This window comes from Rhinopithecus roxellana, unplaced genomic scaffold, assembly GCF_007565055.1.
Source record: "Rhinopithecus roxellana isolate Shanxi Qingling unplaced genomic scaffold, ASM756505v1 contig5433, whole genome shotgun sequence".
Lineage (NCBI taxonomy): Eukaryota > Metazoa > Chordata > Mammalia > Primates > Cercopithecidae > Rhinopithecus > Rhinopithecus roxellana.
Window position 1 is genome coordinate 41,403 of NW_022144050.1, and position 19,823 is coordinate 61,225.

The 19,823-nt window shown below is 50.8% G+C and overlaps 1 pseudogene; it reads left to right on the top strand.

Moving 5' to 3' along the window:
• LOC115896145 overlaps positions 1 to 19,216 on the top strand; it is a 47,392-nt pseudogene extending 28,176 nt beyond the window's left edge.
• Positions 19,217 to 19,823: the final 607 nt, after the last annotated feature.

Here is a 19,823-nt window from a genome sequence, read left to right on the forward strand (position 1 = left end):
CCAGTAACATAGCCCCAAAATGATATACAGAAATGCAAAGAAGAAGAATAAAGGCTCCTGCATTATTCTGCAATTAGCATCATTATCTCTGGGGAGCTGGTAGTCTCTAGGGGATTATTGGGATAGAAGAACCTGTGTTTTAGCACTCTAACTTTGAGTGGACGTGTGAGGCCAGTTCTGACCTGAAATCCTAGTGTCACATTCAGCGATCAAGTACTTTGGTGACTCCTAAAATGACTGAAGACAATGCCCACGCCATGACACTAGCACTTATGAGGGCCCAAACATGGGCTATAGGGGTAGACACTTGGTGCATTGGGGTGAGTCCTGTTATCTTCCTTTTCTTTCTATATCAGCCTAAATGTTAAGATAATTCTTGGACAAATGGGAGACTCAAACCTTGCTCACAATGACAGGATTCTGAACAATCGTTCCATGTGAATTAATAGTAGTTAGGACTTTGTTTTGCAGCCTGGATTCTTTCCTATATAGGCCTCCATGCCCTCTTCAAAGGTGACTTCAGAATAACAGCATGTGACGAGTGGGTATTTGCTGACATGGACCTACTGCATAAAGTTGTAGCTCCAGCTATCAGGATGTCCCTGAAACTTCACCAGGTAAAAACCTATTTATTTATTTATTTATTTATTTATTTATTTATTTATTTATTTTATTTTTGAGATGGAGTTTCGCTCTTGTTGCCCAGGCTGGGGTGCAATGGCATGATCTCGGCTCACCACAACCTCCACCTCCCAGGTTCAAGCGATTCTCCTGCCTCAGCCTCCCAAGTAGCTGGGATTACAGGCATGTGCCACCATGCCCAGCTAATTTTGTGTTTTTAATAGAGATGGGGGTTTCTCCATGTTGGTCAGGCTGATCTCGAACTCCCGACCTTAGGTGATCTGCCTGCCTTGGCCTCCCAAAGTGCTGGGATTATAGGCGTGAGCCACCGTGCCTGGCCAAACCTATTTTTTTTTTTAAAGTATCACTCAGCTACTCAGGAGGTTAAGGTGGAAGGATTGCTTGAGCCCAGGAGTTTCAGGCTGCAGTGAGGTATGCCTGTACCACTGCACTCCAGCCTGGGTGACAGAGCAAGACCCTGTTTCTTGGGGAAAAAAAAGAAAAAGGATCAGCCTGAAACTTTAAGGGAAAAAATGGCCTTTGAAAAATATGGTCTCCTTTCTCTGCACAGCACTGTAAGTGGGTTTATCACTTAGGTAACTAAGCATTGAAGCCATCCAGATATTCTTGACTTTAGCCAATGGTGATTTGCCCTCAGGAGCAGCTAGGATGTGGTGATATTCCACTAGAAGAAAGACGGGTATTGTGCAGAGACAATGACTTAGCAAAAGTGCCCAACCTATATCTAAAACTATATCCAAAAGTCAGAGGAACCTAAGCCATGAAGCTCTTTTCTAGGCATATTCCATTGGTTAGTGCAATGAGATAAAGAGGGGTCCTCTGTGCCGAGCTCAGGATTTGGAAAAAGAACAGGAGAGAGGAAGATGAGGAAAGGGCTTAGCTTTGGAGGTCACTGGACAGTTGCCACCTGCATGCTTCCCGGGGGTGAGTTCCTCTGATCCTTGCCCAGTCCACACCCACACTTCTTCCCACCAGGACCAGTTCACTTGCCCTGAAGAGTATGAAGACCCAGCAGTCCTCTATGAGGCCATCCAGTCCTTCGAGAAGAAGGTAGTCATCTGCCACGAGGGCGACCCAGCCTGGCGGGGGCATGTGCTGTCCAATAAGGAAGAGCTGCTCACCCTGCGGCACGTGGTGGATGAGGGCGCCTGACGAGTACGAGGTCATCATGCTCCACAGAAGCTTCCTGAGCTTCAAGGTGATCAAGGTATGGCGGCCACGCTTTCTGGGTCCCCCATTGGCTCACGTCTCTCCATCTGAGAAGAAATAGAATGGTGGTGGGCAGGGGGCCACTGACACAGGATTCCCTGTGCCAGCATCCTCTGTTCAGAGGAATGTTCTGGAAGGAGCGCTGGCTGGCAAGTGGGGCAGGGCATGGCATCGGGCTGGGTGCTGCGTTCCCCTGGCAGGATCACCCTCCACCTCACAGAGCCAGCATACAGGCACAGACTTTGCCAAGAAGACCCAGTAGACACACATGTAGGTGAGAGTCAGGATATAGCTTATTTGTAGAGACTTTTTAATTCTCTAGAACCCACACCTGTCTCTCATAACCCGTTCCTGGATCCAAACGCCTTATTCCCAATGGCTCTTCTTTTCGTATAGCTTCAAATCACTAAGTGAAAACAAAAACTACTTTCTTTGCATTCTCTCTCAGTTTCCCCATGAAGATGGCATCATATCTGTCTTGCAGGACGGCTCTTCTGGCTTGACTGTGAAAAGAGCCTTACACCAAACTTTTGTAGTCACAGATATTCAGTCCCAGAGTCCTGCTCTCTCATCGTAGTTTAAAACCAATAGATTGGCCAAGGCGGGTGGATCACCTGAGGTCAGGAGTTCGAGACCAGCCTGACCAACATGGAGAAACCCTGTCTCTACTAAAAAATACAAAATTAGCCAGGTGTGTTGGTGCATGCCTGTAAGCCCATCTACTTGGGAGGCTGAGGCAGGAGAATTGCTTGAATCCAGGAGGCGGAGGTTGCGGTGAGCCAAGATTGCGCCATTGCACTCCAGCCTGGGCAACAAGAGCGAAACTCCATCTAAAAAAAAAAGAAAAGAAAAGAAACCAATAGACTGGAAAACACAGGCCATCTGCCTTTCTTCCCATTCCCTCTCTGACCTGCAGGTTAACAAAGAATGCGTCCGAGGACTTTTGGCTGGACAGCAGCAGGAGCTCATATTTCTTGGCAACTGCAATCCAGAGCGCGGCAGCATCCAGAACAATAAGCAGGTCCTGTGGAACTTGATTAACTCCACCTGTGATCAGCCCCTGGGGTACCCCATGTATGTCTCCCCACTAACCACATCCTACCTAGGGACCCACAAGCAGCTGAAGAACATCTGGGGTGGACCCATCACTTTGGACAGAATTAGGACCTGGTTCTGGACCAAGTGGGTAAGTTAAGTTTTTACAACAAATGCCTCTATCCAGATATTGGGGAAAGGCATGGGGGATGCAGGGAGCTCTGTACTCCTGGTTCAGATTTCAGTGTCAGCCACCATTTTCTCATATGATTAAAACTGCTACCCCCAAGTGGCATTGAACAGATCATTTGTTTCAGCAAGCAGTCTCAGATTATGAATCCATGGGAAATCTCATACGGGTGAGAATCTCTTTCCCCCACATTTGCACAGGCTGAGAACCTGCTTGAGTTCTTGCAGAGCTGCCAAGGTCATGAGTCTTTAGTAGTAACCGTTCCACATCTGTTAGCAAGAACTGGAAGAATATCCCAGCACACAGTTCTCATCCAATAAGTCTTCTTACTTGGACATAGTAATCAGTTGGGATGAATTCTAAGAAGTTTTGTGCAAAGATGCAGAGCTCCCCATCGAGCCTCGGCACCAAGGGTTCCTATGGAAGGTTGAGACTGAAGCTCATTCATCCTGGTGCAGTCTGTTCATTTATTAGGTGCCGAGGTTTGCGAACAACAGCCCGTCTTCCCACCAGCATGCCAGGTGGGCTGCTCACCTGGAGAGCATGGTCTTTAATCCTGATTTAGGCAAGGCCATGGTGGAGCATTTAGGGGGATTAGAAACGTGTTGGTGAGAATCCTCAAATGATTTCTCCCTCCCACAGGATGTGGAAGGATTGCAATGCCCGCCAGCAGAGTGGCGGCAACATTGAAGACGTGGACGGAGGAGGGGCCCCGATGACAGGTGGCAACAATGCCCCGAGTGGTGGCAGCCAGGAGAGCAGCACAGAACAGCCCAGAAAAGGTGGTGCTCAGCACAGGGTGTCATCCTGTGAAGGGACACAGAGAACAGGTGGGTGCAGTGGGGGCCTCCGAACTACTGATGAAGTCCTATTTGGTCCCAGTGAGCAATGCCCTGAGTTATGATGTTGTTTTGACCTCTGAGAGAACCTTCTTGCATTGGGACAATAGATGCTGGAAATTTGCAAACTCTTGTAATTTCTGCTCAGAAAAACAACTCTCCATCTGTTAGATTCAGCTTTTACCATTTATCTATCTGTCCATGACCTTGGCCAGCCATTCATCTGTCTGTCCACCTGTCCAGGGGTCACTCCATTCCATTGCATCTCTCACTCTATGACTGTGTGATGGTGTGCCTTCTGCATCTGGCCATGTTGTAGCTATTGACCCATGTAGTGTCTTCCTGTTCTGCAAGTGTTTGTGGGGTACACAAACAGGCCTCCTGCCTTCCCTCTCCTGCTTCTCACTGATTCTCACCTTCCTCCACTTAGACCTGACATTTCAGAGCAGAAGAAAAGAGGGGAGGAAGGGTACTTACAGATAGGAACCTAGGAGGTAGCTGCAGCCAAGCCTGGCTGAATCTAAAGTTTAAAATCATGTTTAAACTAACACCCAAATAGTTATGCTCCACCAGATGGGTGAAGTTCCAAAACTCCACTGGTGGTCTCTGCTGGGGAGGAGGTGGCTGGACTAGAAAAGGAGATCCTGAGGGTTGGCAGAGGATGAGAGTCCTGCGAACATGAGAGAGATGGATGCTCTGCCCTGGTTCCTCCTGGCCCTTGGCTTTACCCTCTGAAGCATGTTAGTGGTTTTACCTTTTGGCCTCAGTTCTTTCTCACCGTCCAGAAGCATTTAATAAGTACCTCTGTGCATGCTTCTCCTGCCAGCTCTGCACCAAACAAGACAGGGGTTATAGTCCCTGCCTCCTGGGAGTGCCCAGAGCAAGGCAGAGGAGTGAACAGAGACAGTAGGATGTGTGCAAACATGGACAAGATATGAGAGAGAGAGAGAGAGAGAGAGAGAGAGAGAGAGAGAGAGAGAGAGAGAGAGAGATATGTAAACCAGAAAGTATCTGAGACAGCTTTCAATTAATTTAGAGGCTTATTTTGCCAAGGCTAAAGATGTGCTCAGGAAAAAGGGACACGAGTGACAGACCCAACTGTGGCTACTTTTTCCAAAGAGGGTTTGGGGACTTCATTATTTAAAGGGGAAAGAATGGGCAATAGGGGAAAAGGCGGGTCAGGGGATAGGGGGAAAAGGGGCATTTTGCAACCACCTGCAACCAGCCTTTGAGGCTTTTGATCAACCTTCGCTGAATCCACATTTTACATGTAAAAAGAGTGGGTAGAGAAATAGTCAATTGTACATTCATCTCCAGCTCTGCAGATCTGCATTTTTACATACAGTAAACATAGAGTTGAAGAAGGAGTCATGAGTGCCTTTGTCTCAGGTGAGCAGATGGAGGACTCCTAGTCCTGTCTTTGTCCCGCATTTGTAAAGATAAGCTGTTCATTTACACTGTCAGGGTGAAATTTAACAGAACTGTTTTAGAGTAAAGATCTTGGGGCCCACACGGAATTTCTCTGCAAGCAAATTAGAAGGGAGGCAGTTTTGCATGTCTCAGTTCCCAGGCTTGACTTTTTTGTTTGGCATATGAGTTTGGGGAGATTTTATTTTCCTTTCACGGATGCTAGATAGGTAGATAGGGACTGATTGATAGAGGACAGAAAGAAAGGTAGGTAGGTAGATAGATAGGTAAATAGACAGCATAGGTAGTATCAGCTGCTCAAAAGAAAGGAAAAAAGATCTCCCCCTGCCCCACCCACCCCATGCTGTTTACTCTGAGGCCCTGCAGGACGCCTGCTGGAGGCCTCCTGTGCAGCTCCCAGGCCTCCGGTATCTCATTGTTTAGTTAACATTTCTTATCACATGAAAAATGTGTTTCAGGATCACGGGAGTGACTTTCCAGATGGGGAAATGCAGAGTAGCTTCCAAACGGTGAAATGCCTAAGCATCTGTCATTTGCCAGTGCTTCCAGGTGACTTGTATGGACCAGAGAAAGTCTGGAGTCAGGGGGGTCTGGCTACGGGGTGGGCAGGGTCCGAGACAGGAGTCAGAGGTGGGGGTTCCAGAAGCGCTTCAGACCTGGTTTCTTGAGGCTTGGCAGAAAAGAAATTGGAGGCTGGGTGCTGTGGTGCATGCCTATAATCCCAGCACTTTGGGAGGCTGAAGTGGGAGGATCACTTGAGGTCAGGAGTTCCAGACCAGCCTGGCCAACATGGTGAAACCCCATCTCTACTAAAATTACAAAAAACATTTAGCCGTGTGTGGTGGTGGGCACTTGTAATCCCAGCTACTTGGGAGGTTGAGGCAGGAGAATCCCTTGAACCCAGGAGGCGGAGGTCGCAGTGAACCGAGATCATGCCACAGCACTCCAGCCTGGGTGGGGAAAAAAAAAAATTGGAAACACCTTCTTCTCTTTCTTCCTAGTAAAACAGTGCCTGCAACTGGCCTTGCCTGGAAGAGCTGGTGTTCCTTCCACTCCCTGGAGTCCAAACACCATAGGCAGTGAGCATTCCTCACATTTACAGGAGCAATCACAGCTTCCTGTTTGTGGAAGATGTCAGAGCAAGATCTTTTTTTTTTTAATTGGATTTTTAACTTAAAATTTAATAATCAAACTATACAATCAGCATAGTTTAAAACTCAAACAGAACTGCCTGGATTAAAACAAAAATCCTGGGTTTCCCCACTTCACCCCCCAGGAACATTCCTAATTCCCAGAGGTTACTGCTTCCAACTCTTGCAGCTGCTTTGTATTTTTTGGGTATCTACCTCCACATATTTAAATGACACGCTTACTCTGGAGCAGGATCTACTAAAGCCCAGACCAACTATTAAATTTCTCATGAATGCTTCGTAAAACTGCTCCTGCCAAGGCCACCGCTGACTTTCTACATTTTACAAGTAAAGGTGCATGCCTGGCAAAATATCCCACACCCCACATGCCTTGGCCACACCTGCAGCCTGACTTTGTCCCAGGCTCTGAGACCCGTTGTTGTCCTGCTAGGGGGATGGAGGACTGGGAAGATTTATGAAGCCCTGGGCCAAGCATCAGCTGCTTTGAACTCACCTGCCTTGCTGCCACTCTGCTCTTTCTTTGCTCCCACAGCTATTCACGGCATCCTTGCTGCAGGAGATAAAATTTGGTAACAGTAACAGTTCTCAGGTGCTAGTCTACCAACACCATCCTGATTATTTTCATGTGCAAATTCACTGGATCTTCACCATGGCTCTTAGAGATGCAGGCGGTTTCACCCTCCTTATCTTACAGATAAAGAAACTGAGTGTATTAGTCCGTTTTCACACTGCTATAAAGATACTACCTGAGACTGGGTAATTTACAAAGGAAGAAGGTTTAATTGACTCACAGTTCTGCATGGCTGGGGAGACCTCAAGAAACTTACAATTATGGTGGAAGGCAAAGGGGAAGCAAGGCACATCTTACATGGTGGCAGGAGAGAGCAAGAGTGAGGAAGTGCCACACTTTAAAACCACCAGCTCTCATGAGAACTCACTCACTATGACAAAAACAGCCTGGGGGAAACCACCCCCATGATTCAATCACCTCCCACCAGGTCCCTCCCTCGTCACATGGGGATTTTTTTTGGGTGGGGATACAGAGCTAAACCATATTATTCTGCCTCTAGTCCCTCCTAAATCTCATGCCCTTTCACATTTCAAAACCAATCATGCCTTCCCAACCATCCCCCAAAGTCTTAACTCATTCCAACATTAACTCAAAAGTCCAAATCCAAAATCTCATCTGAGACAAGACAAGTCCCTTCCACTTGTGAGCCTGTAAAATCAAAAACAAGTTAGTTACTTCAAAGATACAATGGGGGAGCAAGCATTGGGTAAATGTTCCCCTTCCAAATGGAAGGAATTGGCCAAAGCAAAGGTGCCACAGGCCCCATGCAAGTCCAAAAGCCAGCTGGGCAGTCATTAAATCTTAAAGCTCCAAAATCTCCTTCAATGCCATGTCGCACATCCAGGTCACACTGGTGCAAGAGGTGGGCTTCTAATGCCTTGGGCAGCTCTGCATGGGTACAGTCCCCGTAGCTGTTTTCATGGGCTGGGGTTGAGTGTTTGCAGCTTTTCCAGGTGCATGGTGCAAGCTGTTGGTGTATCTGCCTTTCTGGGATCTGGAGGATGGTGGCCCTCTTCTCACAGCTCTACTAGGCAGTAACCCAGTGGGACTCTGGGGGCTCCAACCACATATTTCCCTTCCACACTGCCCTAGCAGAGGTTCTCCATGAGAGCTCTGCCCCTGCAGCAGACTTTTGCCTGGACACCAGGCATTTCTATACCTCCTCTGAAATCTAAGCAGAGGTTCCCAAAGTTCCACTCTTGTCTTCTGCACACCCTCAGGCCCAACACCACATGAAAGCAGCAAAAGCTTGGAGTTTGCACCCTCTGAAGCAATGACCCAAGCTGTACCTTGGCCCCTTTTAGCCACGTTGGAGTTGGAGTGGTTAGGATGCAGGGCACCAAATCCAGAGGCTGCACAGAATAGTAGTGTCCGTGGCCCAACCCATGAAACCATTTTTCCCTCCTAGGCCTCCAGGCTTGTGACGGGAGAGGCTTCTGTGAAGATCTCTGAAATGCCCTGGAGACATTTCTTGGCTATTAACATTCTGCTCCTTGTTACTTATGCAAATTTCTGCAGTGGGCTTGAATTCCTCCCCAGAAAATGGGCTTTTCTTTTCTACTCCATCGTCAGGCTGCAAATTTTCCAAACCTTTATATTCTGCTTCCTTTTTAAACGTAAGTTCTACTTCCAAACCATCTCTTCATGAACAAATATGACTGAAAGCTTTCAGAATAAGTCAGGTCACCTCATGAATCCTTTGCTGCTTAGACCTTTCTTCCACCAGATACCCTAAATCATCTCTCTCAAGTTCAAAGTTCCACAGATCTCGAGGGCAGGGGTAAAATGCCGCCAGTGTCTTTGCTAAAGCACAGCAAGAGTGACCTTTGTTCTAGTTCCCAAAAAGTTTCTCATCTCCATCTGAGACCACCTCAGCCTGGACTTCATTGTCCATATCACTATCAACATTTTGCTCAAAACCACTGAGCAAGTCTCTCGGAAGTTCCAAACTTTCACTCATCTGCCTGTTTTCTTCTGAGCCCCCCAAACTATTCCAATCTCTGCCTATCACCCAGTTCCAAAGTTGCTTCCACATTTTCAGGTATCTTTATAGCAATACCCTACTGTGCTGGTACCAATTCTCCATATAAGTCCATTTTCACATTGCTATAAAGATACAACCTGAGACTGGGTAATTTATAAAGAAAGATTTAAATGACTCACAGGTCCACATGGCTGGGGAGGCCTCAGGAAACTTACAATCATGGCAGAAGGTGAAGGGGAAGCAAGATGTGTCTTACATGGCAGCAGAAGAGAGTGAGACCAAGGAAGTGCCACACTTTAAAACTATCAGCTGTCGTGAGAACTCACCCGAGAACAGCCTGGGGAAACCACCCCCATGATCCATTTACTTCCCAGCAGGTCTGTCCCTCAAAACATGGGATTACAATTCAAGATGAAATTTGGGTGGAGACCAGAGGCCTAGAAAACTTAAGTCACTGCCCAGTGTCACCCAGCCAGGGAGTGGCCAGTCTGAGAGTCATGCCTAGGCGAGCTGGCCGCAGAACTTGTGACCCCAACCACTTTGCACCATCCCATTGTCCTGGCCCCAGGGATACTGCTTCAAGTGTCCTTGTCCCCAGCCCTGGGAATGAGCTGATGGAAGCAAGCATTACTGAATACTGAGTGTGCCGCCCTTGCTTCCTGCCCTCCCCCTGTGCAGCTGGCATGTCCCTGCCCAGCATGACTTTGTCTTGTCCCCTGGCTGGCAAGGGTTCCACTTATAAGTGATCTTCCTTCTGGCCTCACGAGCAGGCAAAGCTGACACCCAGTTCTTTCTGAAGCAGCCAGCAGGGGTGCCTTTACTTTCTCACTGTGGTCAGGGAGGGACAGGAGCAGAGCAAGGGACTGTCTCAAGTCCCTTTCTAACTCAAGGAGCTGACACGCTGAGGAAAGAAGGCACTGCAGCCTAGGAAGCTATGCCAAGGTTTTTATCCCCAGCAGAGGGTCAGAGAGCTAGAAGGGGACAGGAGAGATTGAACAAGGCCTGCCACCCCTTTTTCCTACTTAAAAGAAGGAAAAACCTCTCTCTTGCTATTGTCTCTCTTGCTTTTTCTCTCTGGTCTTTCATGCAGCTCTGAAACTCACAAAATCGCAAATCTCCACAAAGCAAGTCAGAGTGATTTTATTTAAACTTAAATTAGTTCACATTGTTCTTCTGTTGAATGATGGCTTCAGCTCAGAATTTGTGAGTCTGCTTGGGCTGCCATAACAAAGTACCATGGCTCAGGTGGCTTAAACAGCATGAACCTACTGTCTGCCAGTTCTGGAGGCTGCAAGTCTGAGATCCAGGTGTGGGGCAGGCTTGGTTCCCCCTGAAGGCTGGAGAGGAGTGGGGTCCAGGGCCCTTCCCTAGCTTGCGGTGGTTCTTCGGCATCCCCGGGCCTCGAGAAGCACCACTGAGCTCTGGCTTCGTCTTCACGTCGTGTTCTCCCTGTGTGCTTGTCTGTGTCCACACGTCCCCTTTTTATAAGGACACTGGTCATCTTGGACTCAGGGCCCATCCTACGCCAGTATGATCTTATCTTAATGAACTACATTTGCAATGACCCTGTATCAAAGTAAGGCCCCACCCTGAGGTCCTGGGGGTTAGGGCTTCAACAGAGGAATCTGGGGAGGGAACATGATTCAGCCCGGAACACCCACGAACATCCCATGCGCACCCCTCCCCTGCAGACCCCCATCTGACCTGCTGTCTCTCTGATGCCTTCTCTCAGCCCTCTCCTACAAGCCCATATCCCCAGCACACGGCCTCTTGCTGGCCCTTACCAGTGTCAAGCATTCTCCTCCTCAGGACCCCTCAGCTGCTGCCTCCTCTGTGTCGAATGTGCCTCTCCCAGGCTTGCAGCTCCTTCATTCACTCACGCAGCCTCCCATCAAATCCCAGCTTATCCAAGAGACCCCGGCCAGCCTTCCATACAGCACTGCCGTCCCCCTGCCCCACTTTCTCTTCCCCTCCAATCCCTGCCTGATGCATGTCCCTTGTCTGTGGTCAGAATTCCCCATGAGCTGCTCACTGCCTGGCACCTAAGACAGTGCAGCCCACACTGGATGCTCAGTTGGGCAGCCGTAACTTCTGCAGAGCCTGTGACAGGAGCACACGTGAAGACCACGCCACCCTCTTCCCTGCTCTCCCCACATCCTGCCAGGTGAGGGGCTGCCTGCATACACTGGAGCCATCCCATTCGCATGCCTGTCTGGGGGTGCACATGCCTGCAAGTAGGCCCAAAGTCCGCCCTGGGAGGGGACCCTGGGGAAGAGGCCTGTGCAGGCCCCTATTTGGGGCAGCAAATTCTGGAGTCCTCGGAACCCAGCACATGGCCAAGCAGGAGTGGGTGGAAGCTGGTTGACATGCTCCCGCTCCACAGCTTTCTGGCCCTGTGGGGACAGAGATGGCTGCAGGGGCCACCAAGGGAAACCTCTGGGAGGTGCTGAGCTGGGTAGTAAGCATGGTCTGGGCTCAGCAGACAAAGGTTGAATGAATGAGTGGATGGTTACCCCTCCTGGCCTCAGCCACTTACACTACGGCTTCCCTAGAGGGCAAGAGTGTAAGGCCCTCGGGTCTCAGACTTGCAGCTGTAGCCAGGTTCTATCACAGCCAAGAGCAGTGGAGCCAAGAGCTGCCAATCTTGTTGGCTGTCCTGAAATGTACCATCATGTCCTTGGTGCCCCAATCCCCCTGCCAGAATCCCTCCAGGATGTGACTCAACTATCCAGAAGGCTCTCCAGGAGACCCAAGACTGAAGGCTCCTGGTGATACTTGGTGATAGGGCTCTGAAAAGAGGGGCCCTAAAGACAGCTGATAGGCTGAGGGGAGGACTGCACCCATGGTCCCCTTCAGGGTACTTCCCCAGCCCCAGAGCAGCCAGGCTGCCTTCAGATGCAGCTGAGATCCTCAAGCAGTCCCTATAAGGAACTCAAGCACCGAGGGCAGCCGCCTGTTCAGACCATTTGGACTGGAGTCCCCGAGGGGGCCCAGTGAGCTACAGGCAGGTGCGGGGCATGAGGCCCAGTGGGGAGGATATCAGGGGACAGCCCTGCCACCCGCCCTGCCACGCTGCAGCCCTGCCTCAGCTGCGCGGGCATTTCCGCACTCGGCCTCTGCTATGGCAGCTGCCTTCAGTGAGGCCTCCTGGGGCAACTCCTTTAAAGCTCATGACGGGGCCCTGAGGCCGGCCGGCGACATAAGCAAAATGCCCACTCTGGGGATGCCAGTGGGAACAGGGCTGGAGGCCAAACTCGAATTCAAGAGGCTGGAATGTATGTACATGTTTGTTTCAAACCAGCATCCGGGGCCCCCAGGAAGCCTGCAGGCAGCAGGGAATTCTGGAGACACCATGGGCACAGCAGGTCTCCTGGAAGAAATCTAGAGCCGCTAAAAATAGGCACAAAGGGATAACTTGCTGACCCCACACTCAAGACATGGATATCTCTCCTTCTTGTCCCCTGGAAAAATTAAACGTCACCTTCTTTCTACTCCCACTGTGGTTACAGCCACAGTGGGGCACGGGCCACCTTCCACCGTGGTTCACTATACTTGCTCCCTCTCCATGGGCGGTAGAAGGTCAGGAGCCATTGTCTTGTCTCAGCAGTTAGCAGCTCCCCCAACACATACACTCCTGGGCCTCATGTTGGAGCCCTTGGTCTTGGAAAAGAAGAGTACGAGTAGGTGTGAACTTCCTGAGGGCTCCCACACCCACACCATGGCACCCTCAGCACTCGATACACGGCAGATGCTAGAAGATGCCCATGGTGTCAGTAAGAGAGAAGTTGCACCCACAGGCTCTTACCTCCTGCACCTGGCCATGCCCCTGATTCTGACCTCCTTCTTCACGGATGCAGATGGTGCCCTGACTGGGACCGGGAGCGCAAAGCTTTCATTCACCTCAAGACACTGCACCTGAGACCCAATGTGCGGTAGCCCCTGGGGTTCCAAGGAGAGCAAGTCCAAGAAGGAGGCTCCCACAGTGGGAGGGGCGGCTCTGCCTGGCCCTGCCCGGGACACTTTGCAGAAACCACCTGCCTGCCATTCCCAGCAGGCCATCATTCCCTTCGGGGATGTGAACATAACTGGATTTGATTTCAGTCTCTGGCCTCCTTCTCACCCTCCTCCCAGTTAAGTAAAACAACCATGTCCATCCGAGTTGAGACACACAGCTCCCAGAAAGGAAGCCAGAGACCTGCTTGGCCAGTGCAGGGGGCTAGAGGCCAGTCTCCAGCTATGGGGAGGACATTCCTGATCCTGGATCTTTGTACTTGACCCTGGAACAATGGAGGAATCACCTTCCTATTTTCCTAACCTTTAGCTTGCCCTCCAGTCTGCAGTGGCAGCCCCTTGGGTCTCAGCCTCTAGTCAAGATACTGATTAATTTTTTGAAATGCTTCTAATGGCCAAGTCTAAGAAACACTGTACCCACCCCGAACTTTCTGAGACTCACTGGATTTCTAATCAGGGTTTTGGCATCTGGTCTGTTTTGCAGGTTTGTCCCGTGTATCCTTTACTTACATGTTAGTGTGCCGGGTGCTGAGCTCATAGCAGTGATACAGGGGTCCTTTGCTGCAGAAAGGACATATAGCAGAGAGGGCCATGCATCAGACAGTGACAACACAGTGTGCTGAGTGCCATTCGAGAGGTGGTCAGGGGCCTCTCAGACTGGAGGACCTGCCTCTCTGGGAAGGGCATGACAGAGACACTTAGCCAAGTAGCAAAAAGTGAGCAGTTTTGAAGGGTGAATTTGAACCAAATTCTAACAAGGGTCTTATTTTACTCACCAAGTCGCCAAGACTCAACTCGCATAACTGGGGACCCAACTGCCCCCAGCCCTCATTGGTCCCTGCCTCAGTTCTGGCCAGGTATCCCAATCCTGAGCCCTTGCTAGAGGCTGAGTGGACTGGGGTCCCTCCTGCCTGAGATCCCACAAGCAGAACTCCTCTCCCCAGGCTGGCCACGCTGTGCATCTGCTGCTGCTGGTGCACACAGCACTTTGCACCCAGCTGCCAGGCGCTCATTATGCCAGCCTCATCTAGGGCCTGACAACCTACAATCGGCTTGCTGGGGTAAAAACTATATGTCACAGCTGGAAGAGGAGTTGGCCTAGCAGTGGAGGCTGGTGACCTACTTACTGGTGAGCAGTTAGGAATTCGTAACTAATCCAAGTCCCAGATTGGAGAGGGAGGCTGTGTTCTCATATCACTAAGGAGCAACACCACCACTTTTCCCATAACATCAAAGACAAAGGAATTAAGTGCCACGATAATAAACCAAGGAGGGTGATTTATATATGAGGTATTTCCATTCAGGTTCTAAAAAGGTTTCCCTAGAAACATTCATAACTTGGTAATACAGTAATTTGCAAAATAAGTTAAATTGTAAAATAATGATCCTGAGTAGCACAAATGCATTTAGCACGGTTTGCTTCCTTAGTGCTGCTCCATTTGCAAAATTAATTTTGAAAAAAAAAAGAGCAATGAGAAAATCTGAAGCAGTGAAATCAGGTGGTGGGGGAGTCCTTGCCTTGCACAGACTACAGCAGGCCGCTGCCCTTTGACACACAGGGGGTTATTTGTCCCCGTGTTCCTGGAATTCTCTGGGAAGTTCCCCACCAAGTGTGGGTGGTCTTCTTTTGAGCGTCACGATCATTGACTTTTGGATGAATGTGGAGTATTTTTGGACAGTGATCAGCTTTACAGTAGAAATCACAAACAGACGTCCGGCCTTGCCAGACACTGAATAAACTAACAAATCGCCCCCCTTGTTTTTCATTCTGATTCGTCAGGGTCCCTTTCCTCCTCTCCTTTTTCTCTGTAAGAGGAACATATTCAGCAACTCAGCCGGGACCTTTCAGGCTGGCCCGGATGCAGCCCTCCTGCAGCAGAGGCGGATGGGCCCCATGCTAGGGGCTGAGCACACTCGTCCTGGGGAGGGCAACCCCGTTATGTGGAAGCCCACAGCACTGTGGGGTGAGCACTCCACACCGTCACCACACGGGCCGGAGAAAGTGAGATGGGAGCACCAGTGCCCTCTGCAAATGGGCACTCGACCATCATAGCATCCAAACTGGCACTGTAGTCAACATGAGGCAAAAAGGCCCCTTCAGCCTAGGCCACGGTGGGGTGAGGCAGGGCTGGAAGGATCCCTGGAATCCCCTTCGTAACGTGTATCCCTAAGGAATTGCCTCTCACATGATGTGTCAGTTCTTGGGTTCTAGGGGCAGCCACACCCGCTTCAGAATCACCAGATGCACAATGAATAATGGGCATTTGGGGTTAGGTAGAACACAAGGCAATGCATAGGACGTCCTTTCCGATACTCATGCCTCTGCCCCCTCTGTTTGTCTTGATTTAATGCCTAACTGTAGCAGCTGCAGAAGACATGCCCATGAGGCCGTTCATAGAACTGTGATGTCACTAGCTGCTCCCATCCAAATGACATTTTGCAGTTAGCCTCTGGTGATCATGGATGCTCAAGTCAAGCAACCCGGTGTTCTAGCCAGCACCCATTTCCTCAGACTGCTTAGACTGCAAAGCTGAACCACAGGCTGCACAGGTCCATCATGCACAGAAGACCCCATGACATTATCCTGCTTCCAGAAGCTTGGACACAACCACATCTTTATGGGCAGTCCAGTCCCTTTTGCCAAAAATGGCCTTGTCTAGACAAGTCTCAGCAAAGGCTGGGGTGGCAGGGCCCCTGAGGGGCGAGGTGGTGGGCAAAGGGGTGGGTGAGAAGAGCATGGAACCAAGGCCCGGGCCTGGCCAGTAGTGTGCGGGCCTGTAAGGAGAGCTGTTCTGGAAAAGAGGCCACAGCATGGGCTTTCAGCTCTCCTCCCCTTTTGTCTTTTTCCACGGCAAATAAAAATGACAGAACCCTGCATGTTTTCCTTGATCGCTGCTGATCAGATGAGCATAGGAACCAAGGTCCTGAGCCAGGATCACATTTGGGTTTACTTTATGAGCCCAAGTTCCGCTCCTGGCGTCGTCCTGGTTTGCCTGAACCGAGCAGCTTCCAGGGATGTGGGAGTTTTCAGTGCTCAACCAGGAATGTCCTGGCAAACGGGGCAGATCTGTCACCCTGGCTGCAGCTTCTCACAATGTACCCCCAGCCCCAGCCCCACCCTTGGATGCCCTTCGGTTGGCCCTTCAGTTCTCAGGAACTGGACTTGGCAGGAGGGAGTGGGTGAGGCAGTGGTCAGGCTTCCAGCTCTTGTTCCAGCCTTGCACGTGGTGCACTGAGGAGGGGTCATTGGGCCCAGGCAGAGCAGGCCACCTGCTTCACCACACAGGTATCGATGTTCATGACCACCCGCTACAACTCTGTGTTCTGCTTTCTTTTAAAGGCAGGAGAAAAGGCAGGAGCCAGTCCGTGCAGACACACTCGGCACTAAGCCAAAGGCCGCCCATGCTGAGCTAATCTGGCCCCATCTTAGAGAGCCGCCAAACATTCCTGCAGACGTCCACCTCAGTGCACGAGCTGGCCCAGAGACTCTCAGAAAGCCGGCTCTCCTTGCACACCTCAGCCACGTCCCTGCACTCTCAGCCCCCGCCTGTCACCACCACAGGCCACCTGGGTGTCTGCGAGCAGGCCGAGGCACTCATCAGGTCCAGCCTGGGCTCTGCCACCAGCTCCACCCTGAGCTTCCTCTTCAGCAAGAGGAGCTTTCCCAGCGCGCTCGTCATTTCCGGACTCTCTGCTGCGGAGGGGGCAATACCAGTGACACCCAGTCATCCAGCAGCGTCAACATCGTGATGGGCCCCTCGGCCAGGGCTGCCAGCCAGGCCACTTGGGTAAGGGGCTGGGCAGGGCTCACCAGGACGGGCTGGGGTGGTGGCATGGGCTCCTGGCCTGAGCATGGTACCTGCCTTGCATTCCCACCCTTCTGCCTGCAGAACCCCATCCCCTCCTCTATGGGGTTCCCAGAGTGACAAACGACAGTGATTAGACATGAAGTGGCTTGGCTGCTCTTGGAAGCAGGCAAGATACAGAGCACATGTCCTGTAAATGATCATGCCCAGGCAGACACCGAAAGGAGTCACCGGATACAGAGGTTCTGCAGAACCGTGGCCATCTACCCTACACTGGAGCATGAGGGAGAATGCCCTCCACCCATTCACACAGTGGGACTCTTCTCATGATTCTGGCCTGAGGGAGAGGAAAGGGCACCTGTCAAGGCTGGAGTTAGAGTATCATTGCTTCTTATCCAATGGAGTTAGAGTATCATTGATTCTCAGCCAACAGATTTAACTTTAAAGCTGCTGAGACGGCCCGCTGCTTTTAGGTATTTAAATACTAGACAAGGAGCGTTTTAAGGACTTCACCCAAATAAGCTCTTACTTGTCCAGAATCCTGAGCCAGCTGAGATGAAATGAATACTTGAGCTTCATCAGTGAGAAAAACGTAAATAAATACCCTGCAGTTCTCCTTCGTCACCTGGTAGACAGGGAAAATCCATGGTGTCAAGGCTAAAAGGGGTCAGATTTGGAGAGTTGCCCCACTCCTTTTGAGTGTTCAGGTTTTCCTGACCATGGCTCATGCTTTCCATCAAGCACCAGAGTTGCAGCAGCTTGGCCTCTGGTTCTGGGTGTGGTTATTTGCAGGTGGCGAGAAGGGGCCACACCGCAGCTTGCTCTGGTTCTGGGTGAGGTTATTTGCAGGGGGAGAGGGGGCCGTACCTGAACATTCCTAGTGTCACCCTCCCTCTCCTTCATGGGAAACAGCTCTCCAGGCAAGTACCTTCCTGCCAGGGGAAGCCGAGGCTGGGCCAGCCGCCCTACAAGGAGCCACAGGATTGCAGCTGTGGGTGCCATCTTTCACGGAGGGGGAGATTTATGGGCTGTCCTGGAACCCCCAGGCTGTCCTGGCGAAGAAGAAAGAGCTGGTTACTTCAGGAGTTTGACCTTAGTTAGATAACTAAAAGAATACATTTCCCCTCCCTTTATTTTCTCAATAAAAATGCACAAAGTATCACCCTTCTCCCTGCCCCAATCTGTGTTCAAGTCACAGTCTGTGGGTGTAGTTCTGCCATTCTGTCAAATTCTCCTTCTGGCTCTCCAAAACAGACACCTGTCTTGAGACCACATGCCCCCAGAATAGAATGCCCTCCGTGTTCTCCTGGGGTCAAGCCTGCTAGAACTCAGCATTCATGACAGGCTAAGTGTGCATGACGGGACACTAACCACAGCTGGAAAGCCAGGCGCACCCATGCCCTTTCCCCCCAGGGCCGCTCTTTCCAGTGCAGTCATCCAGAGGCCCACGGGCAGAGCCCGTGCCTCAGAGGTTGCCCGTCCTTTCCTCAGAGACCACCGTGCTGGCCCTCCATCATTTGACCTGACTTTAGAACCTGACGTCAAGGATATGGCAGCACTAGCCTTTATCCCACAGCACGGGTGGGGTGATGCGAGTTACAAGTGGGTAGTGCACACTTGCTGAGCTGTTCACTGCTTCTCTGTCTCTTTGGAAGCGCGGCTCCGAGCCATGGGAGCCCACCGACGCCACCAGCAGGGGCAGCTTCGTGACCGACGTCTGGCGGAGGCTGTGGCAGAGACTCTCGGGGTTGTCTGCAGGAGAGCAAACCAGGAGGACATGGGCCTGGACGACACGGCCTCGCAGCAGGGTGTGTCGGATGAGCTGTGACGGGCGTGCAGCCGGGCGGGGAGGCCGGGTCCCCCACCGCTCCCACCTGCATGGCTCTCCTTCGTGCTCCCCAAATCACAACCAACCAACACTGCGATCCACGAGGGGCTCCTCCTGTGGAAAAGGAGAGCTGTTCCAGAACACAGACCTTATCTCAGGTTTTTGAAAAAAACAAACAATCAAATAAAAAACAAACAACAACAACAACAAAAAAGCTCACACGATGGGGAAACAGAAAAACAACAAAGAAGCCACAGCACACCTTCCCCGCCAGGCACGGCGCCGCCCAGAACGGCGCCCCACGGACAGCACCACCCAGAACGACGCCTCACGGACAGCACCGCCCAGAACGGCCGGCCCCAACGGACCAGCACCAAGCCCAAGAACGACGCCCCACGGACATCAACCGCCCAGAACGGCGGCCCCACGAACAGCACCACCAGATACGACGCCCAACGAACACAGCCCGTAATGCCGCACCACGGACAGCCCAACGGCGCCCCACGGAAGCAGCCGCCCTAATGGCGCACCACTGACAGCACCACACAATTGTTCCAGAATCTGAAATTGCTAACAAAAGCCAATTAACCTATTTAAAACAACTAAGCAGAGCATGAAACAAAATGCCCTGATGAAAATAAGAACAACTGGCATGTACATCACTGGCACTTTATAACGTTACTGTTACCAATGAAAAAGAAAATGAACAGTAAAGCACGTCTGATACCATCAGCTGGTTAGATGCATTAAGGTTAAATCTAAGTGTCAGGAAAACCCTATTTCTTTATAATATTTATGCAGCTGTTAAGCGTACCATGGTGGCAGCTTCACTACAAGAACCGTGATCATGCATGCAGTCATGTCTCCAGTATTCTGTGAAAAGCCAGGATACATTAGGATGTGAGTTTAGAAACTGAGTCCACTCGGTGCATGGAAAGCCCCCTTGGAGTCACACAATGCCCCTCACTGTAGTCCAAGCGATTTGCGGGCTGCCAGCACCCTGCAGACTTCCCAGGGACGCGTGCTTGTTTCTCCAAGCCCCGCAACCCTTACTATGTCACACAACACTCGCACACCCTTTGTTTTTGAAATTAAAATGTTTATAGTTATTGCTGTATCCAGTGTTTTG